Here is a 14,176-nt window from a genome sequence, read left to right as displayed (position 1 = left end):
ATCGTAACCACTCAATATGTACTGACTATTGCTAGGTAGAATGCTTAGTACCGTACTTGGAACAAAACAAAAGCTCAGCTAAGAATATGCACGAGGATGTTGATGGCAACATGTAGAGCTGTGTTCAAATAATGCTGCAATGGAACATCAGTAAGGAAAAGCCACTCAACAGAGATACAGAAATGAGAAAAGAGCCACAAAACAGCAATGACCACCAAAGTTCTTTCCCACCCAGCATGAGAACACAAGAGATGTCCCTGGCTCATGAGACACAGGTCAGGATGGATCATCATGTCTGGGTCCATCACCCTTGGCCTTGGCAAACACAGGCTAGAGACTGGGGTTCACAGAAGCACATCGAAGCCCCACCATGCCATGCTGGAGAAGCATTTCAAACTCTACCGACATCTGCCCCACCAGACATCATGGTGCTCGTCTCCTCTTAGCCTTTCCTACATTTCACCCCACAACACCCCCACTACTGCTGCTGCCATCATTTTGGCTAATTTTGCATTAGCCATGTGGACTGTCGGATGGTTTCTGCTGTATTTTGTTGCCCTTTCAAATATTTCTTAAATAGAAGATTGTACCATCTGGTGGACAATCTGCCTGTGTGCTATCTCACCTATCACAGCATGGATCCCACTCCTATTAGGGAAGGAGTGAGGAAGAGAGAAGCTGCCTGCTAGAATATTGCCTCTGGCTGCCTGAAGCCCCATTGTCACTGGTCTGCTCCCTCTCTCCCAGTGGCCTGGTTCTGCCTGCACAGCAGTCAGTTTCTGTGTACAGAGCAGATGTTTCTCCCACTCACTCCAGGGCCAGGCTATTACTCATGGGGCTTCAGGTAGCAGATGTCTCCATAGATAGACCTCTCAGACCTGTGCTGACATTTTACCTGCATAAGCACCAAATGGTGATACTGCTACACGTAAAAAGTAGGAGGGAGAGTGGCTAAGGGCTCTGTTGAATCCCACACAAAAAACTCTACCAAGTTAAAAAAAATGAATTTAAGGTGCTCAAAATATTAATAATAATAATTAATATTAATATATTAATATTATTAATAATAATATTAATAAGGAAGGCATTCACAGATATACTGAGAGATATATATATCTCATATCTATCGTGTATATGATAGATTAGCTATGATATTATATGATATGGTATGATATACCTACGTATATGAGATATATATACTTATTTATTTATTTGTATAGTATGTCCATGGACCTTGACAGAGAGGCTCATGGCATCTGTATTTACTTTTGTTTCTGCTCCAGGGAATAGTGGTGCCTAAGGAGAAATGGTGAGTTGGTGTGCTGGGTTTAGAAGATGGCGCTATTAATGGTAGCATCAAGACTTGAGAACATTCTCTGGTAAACTTTATTTGATGGGACAACAACAACTTTCCTCATCTGTTTTCCATGTGGGAGTAAGCAGTGTGGTCTCAATGAGTCCTATGGCAGAATCCCAAATAATTGTCAAGTATGGCAGTTGTCCAGTTGTCAAGAATGGGAAATCTAGAACCAAACTGTCCAGGGCTGGAACCAGACTCTACCTTCTACCAGATGTGTGACCTTGGAAAAATTATAGAACCTTAATTTTCTCATCTGTACAATGGGTAGAATAATAGTACTTACCTCATAGAGTTTTTTGATTCAAAAAAAGCCTTCTAGCACTTCCTCTATGCTAGACACTCTCTTAAACACGTCATAAATCAGCCAAAAATTAGCTCCCCCCTTTCCTAAATGGAAGCACGGCATAACACCAGTACCTATTTTGAACTTGTGTTCATATCTGCATCTCATGACCTGTATGGTCAAATGGCCAATGTCATACCCTCCCAAACCAAGTCTCAGCATGGACTCTCTTTTCACTCATGCCACATGGGTAGAGACTGCACTCATGGGTGCTACTGCCTCTCCTTTGTTATGTGAACCAAGGCAGGACAGGAGTAATTTGCAAGACCAATGGGTAAAACCTCTCTACATCATTCCAATTTAAAATGGCATCTCCCCAGTCATCTATTGCAATTTCTCCCAATATCCCACTAAAACACACATGAAAACACATAATAAAAGGAAAACTCACCACAAAACCAAAAGCTAAGCTCAACAGATGATATGTGGTCAGAATTCTAATTCTACTAATTATAGATTTCTACTAATTACAAGGCTGATGGAACTGGAAGTAAAAAAAAAAAAAAAAAAGACAAAAAAAACCCAAACACTGGTGTCTATCATATTTTGGCTCATGAACTAGATAGAGCAGTCTCATTCAGACAAAAGTAGATCAGAAAATTTTTCATTTCTCCTCCAGGACCTTCTCTCTTATGCCTACCCACCCATACCAAAAAACATGGCACTATTTCTCTCATCACACGGGAGGTGTTTATGAAATAATAATTTGAGCTAACATTTGTTGATTAGTTATTTTGTGGCAAGTATTCTGCCAAGCACTTCATGTATGTTAATGGAATTAATATCCACAACAATCCAAAAGAATAGATGCTTCATTCTTACCCTCATTACAAACTCAAGGAAACAAAGGCCTAGAGAAGTTAACTTTATCAGGGTCTTGTAGTTAATAAATGGCAAATCACAATTCAAACCTGGGCAGTCTAGTTCTAGAACTTGGGTTTGAAATCTGTTATTCCAATCATCCCTCATATTTCAATATGAGAATAAACATTTTTTAAAAAAATATGTAAGAAAGCACATGGAACTCATGATACAAATTGCATTGGGAAAAACATGGCTCCTATAAGTAAAGGAATATGGACAATGGAGAGAATACAAATAGCCTTGTTTTTAGCACATATTTGCAAGTCTACATTTTCCTGAACTCTGTGGGTTCAGAGGGCAAGAGAACTAGGTGCCAAGAATAGGGGAAGGTCTCCCTTTGGCCCATCAAAGCCTCTGTCTATGACCAGTTCAACAGTGGAGCCCAAGCTGAGAGGTACAAACATCAACCTGCCCTTCTACTTACATTTCAGCCAGCAGTGGACAACAAATAAAATAGGCAAAACCCTCTGGCTTTTTTGTTTGGCAAATGGTTGGTCTGAGTTGATGTGGCCTTCTTTGAGAATCAGTAAAAAAGAAAACTTACATACAGATGGTAGAAAATACTGAAGATTAAAGAAATGGATGTCATCCTAAAGACTAAGAAGAAAATATGAAAATGATTCATGGTATAGACAAGAAAAAATATTCTTGGTTGATATTCTTCAATATTCTTGGTAAAATTAGAAAAGTTATGGTATCTATGAAAGAGCAGCAGAAATCTGGAATAAACTGACATGACAATTGAGCTAGACCCTTAAGGAAGAATTGTTAAGAAATCTAAGTTTGCAATTGCAAAATAAAATCTAATTTAGAGAGAACAGAGAGCAGATCCAACAATGTCAAAAATAAAAGCAGCAATGTGGAGGACAAATTAGGAAATTTGTTTTGGATGCAAAGAAAAAGCGTAGAGATAAAAATTATGAAGAATAATGTGATATACAGGGCAGAACAAATACATAGAATTTAAGAATTTGGTTATTGCAAGAAAACAGGAGGAAAACAAAAAGAACCAATGTCAAAGAAATAAGCAAAGATAAAATTAAAGAAAAATTTTCAAGACTAAGTTTACATGCTAAAAGGGCTAATCCAGTCAAAAAGAAAGAGAAATTAAGAAGTAGTAGAGCATCAGAGAAAGAGTGACGGAGATGAGGGAGATGGAGAATAAGAGACAGAGAAACTAGGAGAAAGTGAGGTCCAGAGAAAGTGAGAAAGGACACAGGGGAAAAATGTGGAATTGTAATCAATCAGTCAGTTATTCAAGCATCAGACGTCACCACAGAAGAAAGACTGCTAACACCCTGTAGTGTGCCTTGTTGTCTTGGCATACGAGCGCTCATCCTCAGCACACTGGGATAGGCAGCCTGACCTCCAGCTATCAACCCCTAGGATTCTCGTCCAGTCTTTCTCTGACCCTGCCCTTTCTTTGCCCTTGCAGATGTCTACAAGTGCTGGGGGAATCTATAACTCCCAGAAGCTGTGTTCAAGCAATAAGAGATAGGATTTGGTGATTACCTACCCAGAGCCTTCACTTCTCTGAGAGGATAACTTTGGGAAATGTGTTTTTCATTGACTTCCACAATTAATCCAGCATGACTCAGCTCCAGGTGAATATAGTGGTATCTGGCTTGCTAACCCACTCTAGGACATACGTTTATCTGCTGCCTTCCTTTCCTGTCTTGCATCTCCAACCCCCTCTGTCACCTGTCAAATAAACTCCTTGCCCTTGAATCCTTGCCTCTGAGCTTATTGCTAGGGGAACTCAACACACATCTCAATGAAAAACTAAAATCAGGCCAGATTGCTTTCAAATACTGAGTATCAGAAAACCAATGGTACCAAGTTTATCCAGGATTACAACAAGTGATTTTGGACCCATGAATTTAATGCTCAGCCAAGCTGTCATTCACATGACAATTACAGACTTTCCCAAACAGTCAAGAGCTCAGAAAACACTCTTCTTTAAAGTATTACTTGAAGATTACCTCTAGCCTTTAAAATGAGGAATTGAAGAAACTCTAGAATGGGGAATTTGTGATATTTGGTAACCAAATATCTTACCCAGACACCTTTCTCGCAGGTCACATTTGGACTACTACTTTCTTATCTGGGAGATTTTTTAGAATCAGTTTTCTTGTGCTTCATATGTTTGAAATGGTTAATCAAAGAATGACTTCCATAATGGCATTTCTAATTTGGGCAGGTGGAGATAGTAGGAAAATCAACCAACACATATCAAATGCTCACTAAAAGTTAGGCACTAAGCAATATCTCATTTAATTTCACAATAATCTAATGAGGTAGGGACTGACATTATCCTAAAAGAGGAAACTGAGTCACAGCCAGGCTAACTTCCTCAAGATGGCATAGCCTGTAAGTGGCTGTAAGTGGATTCAGAAACATAGCCTGACTCCGACGTTCTCTCTCTGGATCACTCTGTTTGTGCTTTGTGGTCTTTCAAGGGAATTCCAAAATATAAGCCCCAGTCTGCTCTCTCTCATTCTATCATAGGCCGTTAAGAAAGAGGACTGTCGTAGGGATCAGAAGATGATGCCAGATGTTTCCCGCCTCATTTTTCATTAAGTAGTTCCAGCAAAAGGGAGGGGATGTTTGCAACGCAAGTCCAAATGTGTCCTATCAATGCATACTTGAAATGTGGCAGGTGAGGCTGAAGAAATCAGTTTTTAACTTTATGTAATTTTAATTGAGGATTTAAATTTAAGCAACCACATGTGGCTGATGACTTCCACACTGCACTATGCAACTCTAGAATCAGGAAGGGCTTCCAGGCTCCCATCTCCAGCATCCTCGGTTGGCATGGCACCAACTAGAGAAACTCTGCCTTTAACAAAACTTGGGGCTGAAAGGTTGCTTTAACAACCCAAAACAGACAACAGACCCCTTTCAGAGCGTTTATGGCTCTTAAGGAGGCACACACACGTGCACACACTTCTGTCTCACCAATTTTGGTGATTTCACTCCCAAGATGTTACTGGTGCTGCCGACGATCTCTCTGGAAATGCTCTCATGCCATGGTTTCCAAACCACATTCTTGACTCTCAACTTTGCCATGGTTCTCCTGAGAGTCTACAAGCATTTAATGAGGATCGCATTTGTAAATATGTTTAACCACTCTTAAACAGTAGTTCAAATCACTCAAGTAATGTGAACAAATGTGAGATCACTAACTGCAACCTGGTATGATCAGGGTGACTTGTGTTTCTGCCAACTTTGGAATCCTGTGTCTGTAGTCATCACCTAGGAAATGGGGAATGTTCCAAGGTCACAAAGGAAATGTCATACAAAAATCTTACCATATCCCTCTACTTAAACATCTGAATCAAAATTGTCTCCCTACTCTGTAACCCCAACAAAAATTCAGAAATAAAGAGGGTCGAATTGGGAAGTGAGGGTATTATAATGGCAACAGTCATCCCTAATCCCAGTTTCAATTTTTTGTGTTCAAGCAAAAGGCGTCAGAATCCTCTTTGAGCGTCTTTAAAATAAACAAAGTTTAAAAATCACAGTTGCATAAATTTGTAAATTGCAAAATAAATTTAAGGTACTCAAATGTTCCTTTTGCTGCTTTGCATACTTAAATGCCAAGTCATGTTTCATTTGGAAAAGAAGATATTTCACTGCTTCATAAAAAACGTTGACATTCACCGCGTACCATGATGAAGGGTCCAGTAAGGTGTAGGATGACCTCGTGCCTCCGTCTAAGTGTTCTTTCCGCTGACCCACCTTGAGATGGGTCTGTGCTTCTTGGACTGGGATAGAGAAATAAGTGACCGATACATTAGATTTGAACACACCACCAAAAGAGAGGTCAAGTGAGACTACTTAGCATCCTCTTGTCTATGTGCTTGAAACGAAGCACAGAGTTTATTTGACCTTCCAAAGAATCGTACTGTGTGTGGTCATCCAGCACATCTACGAGGACTGCTCCTTGATTACCTGCAGACCATGATGAACCACAAAATCCACCCTGAGGGCACTGAGCCCAAATACTTGGGAGTAGTCACTAAGGCTTTAACCATGTCTCTCTCTCTCTCTCTCTCTCTCTCTCTCTCTCAGCTTATTTCGATTTCCTTACCTTCAGAACTAATTTTCCTCTCGAGACCATACCCAATTTCAGTGCCTGCCTGCCTTTTTAAATTGATGAATAGCAGCGACAATTGCTATTGCATTTTTAAACACACACACACAAAGTGAGGCCAACAACATTAAGACTGCAGTTGGATTTCAATATTTTAAAGAACACACATTCCAACCGGGACTTCATTTGGGGAACGTCTGTGGCAATCAAGAACAGTGGGGAAAATGCCTTTGCTAAAGAACTTGAGTGAAAGCATCCAGAATGACGCAAAAGGGACCCCCATGGGGGGAATGTACTAAACTATGGTTCATCAGTGTGAGTGAACCCTCCAATGGGCTGATTTCTTCTGCTTATTTGATCCTTGTCCACACTTGCTTATTGTGGGATAATTTCTCTAACCACCTTTTCTCCCACAACACCCTGGAAAAAAAAAATAAAAGGGGAAAAAAAAGGCTGCTTTATTTTACAGCTAATTTGCTGTAAGCACATAGCCCAGCTGCTCACAATGAAGTAAAGGAAGAAATGAGAACAGAGGGAACCTTCTAATGAAGGAGTGTGGGGGAGCAGTAAGGAGATGCAAGAAGAGGCTCGATGCTATTTGTATGATTAAAGACAAGCAAAAGACAGCGGTAAGCAGATATGTTCATCTTGAGCCCAAGAACAGAGACATAAAAATAAAAGCTAAAAAAAAAAATACTGAAGGGCAAATAATTTGTTTGAGCTGGTATTTTAACTGGCCAAAAAAAAAAAAAAAAAAAAAAAAAAATCCGTCTCTTCTTTTCATTATACAAAATTGCATTTTGGATTTTGCTGTTGAACACGTGTTATCATTGGCCCATTATTAATAGACAAGGGATCATTCTAAAAACAGAAGTTCAGAAATTTGCAATTCTGTAAAGGAAAGGGTTCAGAGAGGTGGATTTAATTGATTAGCTAGGAAAAGATTTTTGATGAAACAATTCGAGGGTCGTTGGGAAAAGGACATCTTAAAGTGAGTTAGCAGATTGCATGCCTCGTTCTTACAAAATATTTCCTTTTAAAAATAGGGAAGATCAAAAAAAAAATAGGGAAGATCACATTCTTTATTGCATGCTCTCCTTTCTGACCACTCAGCGCGCGCACACACACACACACACACACACATACACACACACCGGTAGCACAAAATCTCCTTTAACTCTTTCTCCTGGGGGCCACATCAAAATGAGGTACATTTTATACTTTTGTACCTTTTCAAACCACAGAATGAGATATTCATATGGAAATGAGGAATTTCCTGAAGTTTCAGCTTTCATAATGTAACCCATTTCGGGCAGGGGCAGGGGGGACAGCTTATGAGCTAGAAGAGAAAATAAATAGGTTTTAATATTCAGCTTTAAATAAATGTACTGAATTGGTGTATGATAATAGTGCCAAAATAATTAATTTGAGCCTGGCCTTCTCATTTGTCAGGGAGAGCAGGTTGCTGTACTCTAAGGCTGCTGAGAAATGGTAAAAGAATCAGCCCGGCATCCCTGAGAAACTCAGGGCTCCTCTGTCTCCCCCCATGGAAGCTGAGGCCTAATTTCCTCTGGCCCAGCTGGGGGCTCTGCTCAGCCTGGCCTCAGAATCCTCATTCTGAGGATTGTTCAGGCACCAAGGGAGCTCCTTGTCCCACCTCATATCCTGTAACATTCTTCTGCCCACTGATCTTCAGAGGAAACCAGCATTTTTGTTGCTATTTGATAGCAGTGACTGGGAATTCTAAACTCCTAAATTTAATCCCACTTTGTAATTTGGAATAATTCCTTGATCCTCACAGTTGGTGAGAAAGATTGAGGAACACCATAACGAAGGGAGCACTCTCCTTGGTACAATGAGAGAAAAGTCTAGAAAGTTCTGAAAAGGAAAAATTAGAAAATAAAATGAGGTCTTTGGACACCTTAAATGTGCAAATTGCAGATTAACAAACAAAAACATAACTAAAGGAGCACCTGGGTGGCTCAGTAGGTTAAGCCTCTGCCTTCGGCCCAGGTCATGATCTCAGGTTCCTCAGATCGAGCCCCACATCGGGCTCTCTGCTCAGCAGGGAGCCTGCTTCCCCCTCTCTCTCGGCTCCCCTCTCTGCCTATTTATGATCTCTCTCTCTCTCTCTGTCAAATAAATAAATAAAATCTTTAAAAAAAAAAAAAAAGGAAGAAAACATAACTAGATCCAGGTCCAGAAATGATAAGGCAATGATAATAATTAAGAAAATGCCACAAATGTACTTCCCTTAAATTTGAAAAAGTTTGAACTCTAATAATAGAATATTTTTAAAAAGATTTTATTTATTTCTTTGAGGGGGAATGAGAGAGAGAGAGAGAGTGAGAGAGAGAGAGAAAAAGAGAGCAAGCGGGGTGGGGGGAGAAGCAGGGAGCCAAATACGGGACTTGATCCCAGGACCCAGAGATCAGGACCCACGCTGAAGGCAGATGCTTAACCAACTGAGCCACCCAGGTGCCCCCAGTTCTTTTTTTTTTTTTTCTTTTTCATAGTCGTTGATGGGGAGGGGTGAAACTTGTCTCACTAAACAAAATGCTGATGGGACAAGAGGAAGATAATTTCTCTGTTTTTTAAAATGTGTTGTCCAATTTTTCTCAGCACTTGGACACCTAAAACTCTCTCTGGGTGCTAGCCCAAATAGTTATGGGCCTATTCTGTATACCTGTGTTTAAAAGCTGGACAAAAAATGCTAAAACATAAGAAGAAATAGGACAGTGGAATACTATACAACCAGGAAAAGGAAGGAAAACAATGTCTACATAATACTGGAGTAATGCCCAATACACATTTTGCTGAGCAGAAAAGGTCAAATGGATTCCTATTTCAACTTTCATTCTTGTTATTGGTATAAGAAGATTTCCTATTTCTTGAAATCATGATTTCATGATTCAATCTTGGTAACTTACGTGTTTATAGGAATTATCTGGGTTTTTTTCACCTAAGTTATCTGATTTGTTAGTATATAACTGTTCGTAGTAATCTGTTATCACACTCTGTATTTCTGTGGTTAGCTATTGTATTGTTTTCTCTTCCACTTCTCATTTTGGTTTTTGAGACTTTTCTCTTTTTTTTTCTTAGTTAATGTAGTTAAAGCATTACCAATTTTTTTTATTCTTTTGGAAAAACTGGTTATTACTTTCAATGTTATGTTACCGTTTATTCTGGTCTCCATTTATTTCTGATTTTTCTTTGTTATTTCTTTCCTTTACTGAATTTTTCAGCTAAGTTTCTTCTTTTTCTAGTTCCTTGTGGTGTAATGTTGCCTATTTGAACTTTTTTTTCTTAATACAAGAATTTATAGCATAAATTTCACTCTAACATCTGCTTCTGCTTCATCCCATAGGTTTTGGAATATTTTGTTTTCTTTTTCTTTTGCTTTGAGAATATTTTGATTTGCTATTTGATTTCTTATTTGTCCCACCACTTATACTGTAGTGTGTTGCTTAGTATTTACATATTAAACATTTAATATTTACGTTGTAGGCTTTCTAACTTTGTTTTATTATTGATCTTCAGTTTTGTATCATTGTGGTTGGAAAATATATTTGGTATGATTTTAGTCTTCTTAAATCTGTAATATTTGTTATGACTCTTTCTTGAAATTTAACCAAGGGTTTCTATGTATACTTGAGAAAAAAATGTTTTTGGATGGAATGCTTTCTATATATCATCTAGACCCATGTATTCTGAAGTATGCTTTAAGTAAAAAAATGTTCTTGTTGATTTTGCATGTGGATAATGAAATTTGTAGAAAATTTTTTAAAAATAAAATTTAAAAGTAAGGCAAAGAAAATGGGTATAATTTGCCACTGTGAATCTAAAGGTTGGAGGTGAAAATGAATATATAAATAAGCATATTTACAAGTGTACATTTATACAGAACAGTAATTCTCAGTCAGATAGAACTGTGCCCATAGGGACATTTGGCAATGTCTAAAGACATTTTGGAGGCGCCTGGGTGGCTCAGTTGGTTAAGCATCTGACTCTCAATTTCAGCTCAGGTCATGAACTCAGGGTCTTGAGACTGAGCCCTGTATCAGGCTCTGCACTCAGAACAGAGTCTCCTTGGGATTCTCTGATTCTCTCTCTCTCTCTCTCTCTTTCTCGGCCCCACCTTTCTCTGTCTCAAAGAAATAGATAAAAAAAATTTTAAAAAGACATTTTCAATTGTCACAACCGAAGGTATGCTACTGGCATCTAATGGTTAGAGAATAGGGATACTGCTAAACATCCTATAATACACAGAATGACCCTCTACAACAAAAAATTATCTAGTTCAAAACACCAATCCCGTCTAGGTTAAGAAAATCTGATGTAAATGTGCGTGTATTTGTGTGAGTGTGTACATGAAGACAAACCTTGAAAATACAGAAAATGGACTGACTTTGGTAGATGAAGGGAATAGGGTGGAGAAAATAAGAACAGAAACAAAACTTATGCCTGGTTTTGAAGACTTAACTTTGAAACTATGTAAATATTTACATAACTACCAAAATAATTAAATTGTAAAAAAGAAAATTCTGACATTTACAAGCAAAACTAGACACATGAATGTGTTTTGACGAGGCAATATAACCCTACAAATAGTAGTCAGTGACTTTAAAACATAGACGATGACTCGACAGCCTAATGGAAAACACCCTAAGGACAAAAGAGCTGCAAAAGTAATCTTAAACTCTTTCCAGACATTTTTGAACATTTTCTTGGTATGTTATTCCAAAACTCTCTTGTATATATTGTAGGATAAAACAATTATTTGTCATCATTGAGAATCACCTAGATATTAGGGAAAGAGATATAGAAGGGAAGGAAAAATCCTTTACTCCTGAATATGTACCAAAAATCAGTATAGAATAATGACATACCAAAAAATATTTATTTTCTAGCTCTCTCCACTGAAAAAGCCTAGAATAAGTAACCAATATAGAAACAATGAGCACTCTTAGCCCCCAGATTATGGTCACTAAATACCATTTTCTGAGAAAAGTAACTGATTTCAGGTCTGAAGGGAAAATGTACAAAATGGGCCTAAAACATTCTGTCATAACAAGGAAACGGTGACAACAAGGAAACTGAAATCTACTAACATCACATTAGGAGCTCTCAAAGGCCAGTTTGAAGAGGCTCCCGCTGGCCAAGCATAACACAATCAGAATATAAATCATATCCCAATGGATTGAAATACATCAAAACATTTAAAGCCATGAGTTTATGTTTTTAAAATCAGGAACTGGAGAACGCTAAAGAAACAACTAATTATTCTGAAAAGTAATTTATATAAAAATAAGGCATTTATACTGATTTTCCTACAGAAATTATATACCTGAATAACCAAATAGTTGATAAAATTTCACTTTGAACATGTACTTTAGATGATTAATAAGATAAGATTAAAAATTATAATATTAATGTCCCTAGTAAATTAATGGATCTAGGCAATGATTATCAGTGGCTGTTCACATCACACACACACACAAACAAAAGACATTCCATGCCTACCTATGTAAGAAATTCTACTATTTATGAAGTATTCTTATGAAATAGTCAAACCTGAATCCAGTCAAGTCTGTAGCTCTCACTACTAGTTCTGGAAAAAAACAGACTACAAAGGAGTGACCCCATAGGGATGTGGTCAACGAAATTCAGACTGTGGAAAGCTCATCAACAAGTAAATTGCAAGGCAGCAAAATGAGATGGAGGAGGAGCTTAATTAATGTATTATTTAAAAATTTTTTAAAGGTCTTTTAAGACATCGAGTCAAATAAACATCTGACTCTTGGTTTTGGCTCAGGTCTGATCTCATGGTTATGAAATTGAGTCCCATATCAGGTCTATGCTGAACACAGAATCTGCTTAGATTTCTCTCTCCCTCTCCCTCTGCCCCTCCACTCACCTTCTCAAATAAATAAATAAATCTTCAAAAAAAATGTAAAGATATCAATTAACTGTAATATATGGACCTAAGTTGGATTCTGATACTAGCAAAAAAAGTATAAAAAAATAAAAAGATTATAAATAATTGGAGAAATTTGAACACTGATAGGTATTTGATGATATTAAAGACATCTTTTAATTCTTGGATTAATAATGGTATTATTGTTATTTTTTTAAAACTTTGTCTATTATAGAGTCACATCCTAAAATGTTTATGGATGCAAGGATATGACGTTGAGGATTTGCTCCAAAATACTCCATTCAGGGGAGGTGGTGAATGCAATTGAGATTAGCCAGAAGTTGCTAACCACTGAACATTAGTGATGGGCATGGAGAAGTTTGTTATACTCATCTATGGGACAAAATATTTTCAAAAACTTAAAATCGAGTAAAAACAAAAGAAGGAATTGATGATCCTTAATTTCTTGACATACTAGAAACATTACAGCCATCATTCTTGTGAAGATGTGCCAGAAATATCCTCTGAGAAACATTCTCTATTGAGTCTTAGGAATGTCATCAAAAAAGTTAGCTCCCACTCTATTCTACACATCTCATTCCCATTCATCTTAGTTCTGTAAAGAATCTTACTAGGAAGTTATCTTCCTTTCCTTAACAGGTAAGTGCCTATTTAAACTGGGATGACATCGTTCCAATGAGTGCTACCAAAAAGTAATCTTGACTACCACCGATTGAACAAATTCTACATCCAAGTCCTTTACATATGTTAGCTTTAATCTTTACGAGAAGGCAAACATGAGTATCCCCATTTCACAGACGGAGAAAGAGAAGCTGAGACAGATAACATCACTTGCTGGTGACCATGAAACTAACAAGCATTTCCCTGAGGGTTTCCATGCGAAAACTTCGGACTCTAAAGACTGCTCTGTCCCTTGCACTGCAACAAATCCACACCTGGTTCTGCTGCTTGGGCTAAATTCCCCCCATCTTCAAGCCCACCGAAGTTATTTTATAACTTTAGCATATATTGGTGTCACCCAGGGAATTTGTCTAAAGTGCGAATTCCTGGGCATACCCAAAGAGCTGTAGGTCCAGGACCAGGGCCAAGGAATATGCATTAAGCAAAAGACTCTGAGGCAAATGGTCTGGGAACAAAGTCTTGAAAAACGCTTCCCAAATCCCTCTCAATCTTAAACTTCAAATGTATTTTAACAGGATCCTCAGTGATTTGGTTCCTGGTAATACAACCCCTTAAATGAATAAGCACTTGTTCAACTCCTTCAGAAAGTCTCTTTGCTCCTGTTGTCCCTGGCCCCAGAAGAATATAATGATAATAATAATAAACACAATCAGAATAACATGTGCACCAGAACCGATGTTCTGAGAAGCACAAAGGCCATGTCAGCACTCACACGCCCTTCTCCCTCAGTGAGTTGGATTTAAAATTATAGAGCCTAAGAGCTATCATTTACCATTGAGACCTCCAGGCTAATCCTTTGAGTTGAGCTCAACTCTTGTCATAACTGAACACTTCCCAAGTGCCAGGTGCTATGATACAGCAGGCTTTGCACAGACGAATGGGAAGCAGGCTTCC

At 38.1% G+C, this 14,176-nt stretch overlaps 1 protein-coding gene across 3 annotated transcripts in view; it reads right to left on the bottom strand.

The window, feature by feature from the left end:
- The window catches only part of LOC309848357 (uncharacterized protein), a 242,332-nt gene that overhangs the window by 24,066 nt on the left and 204,090 nt on the right, over positions 1-14,176 (bottom strand). For all 3 annotated transcript variants that reach the window (XM_082699848.1, XM_082699849.1, XM_082699850.1), the window contains 2 exons: positions 6,238-6,334; positions 5,526-5,651 (listed from right to left, as the gene is read on the bottom strand). The gene's annotated coding sequence lies outside the window, so the exon portion shown is untranslated. The remainder of the gene's footprint in view (positions 1-5,525; positions 5,652-6,237; positions 6,335-14,176) is intronic.

Source organism: Mustela nivalis (genome assembly GCF_964662115.1).
Source record: "Mustela nivalis genome assembly, chromosome: 14".
Classification (NCBI taxonomy): Eukaryota; Metazoa; Chordata; class Mammalia; order Carnivora; family Mustelidae; genus Mustela; species Mustela nivalis.
This window is presented reverse-complemented; position numbering and strand designations above follow the sequence as displayed.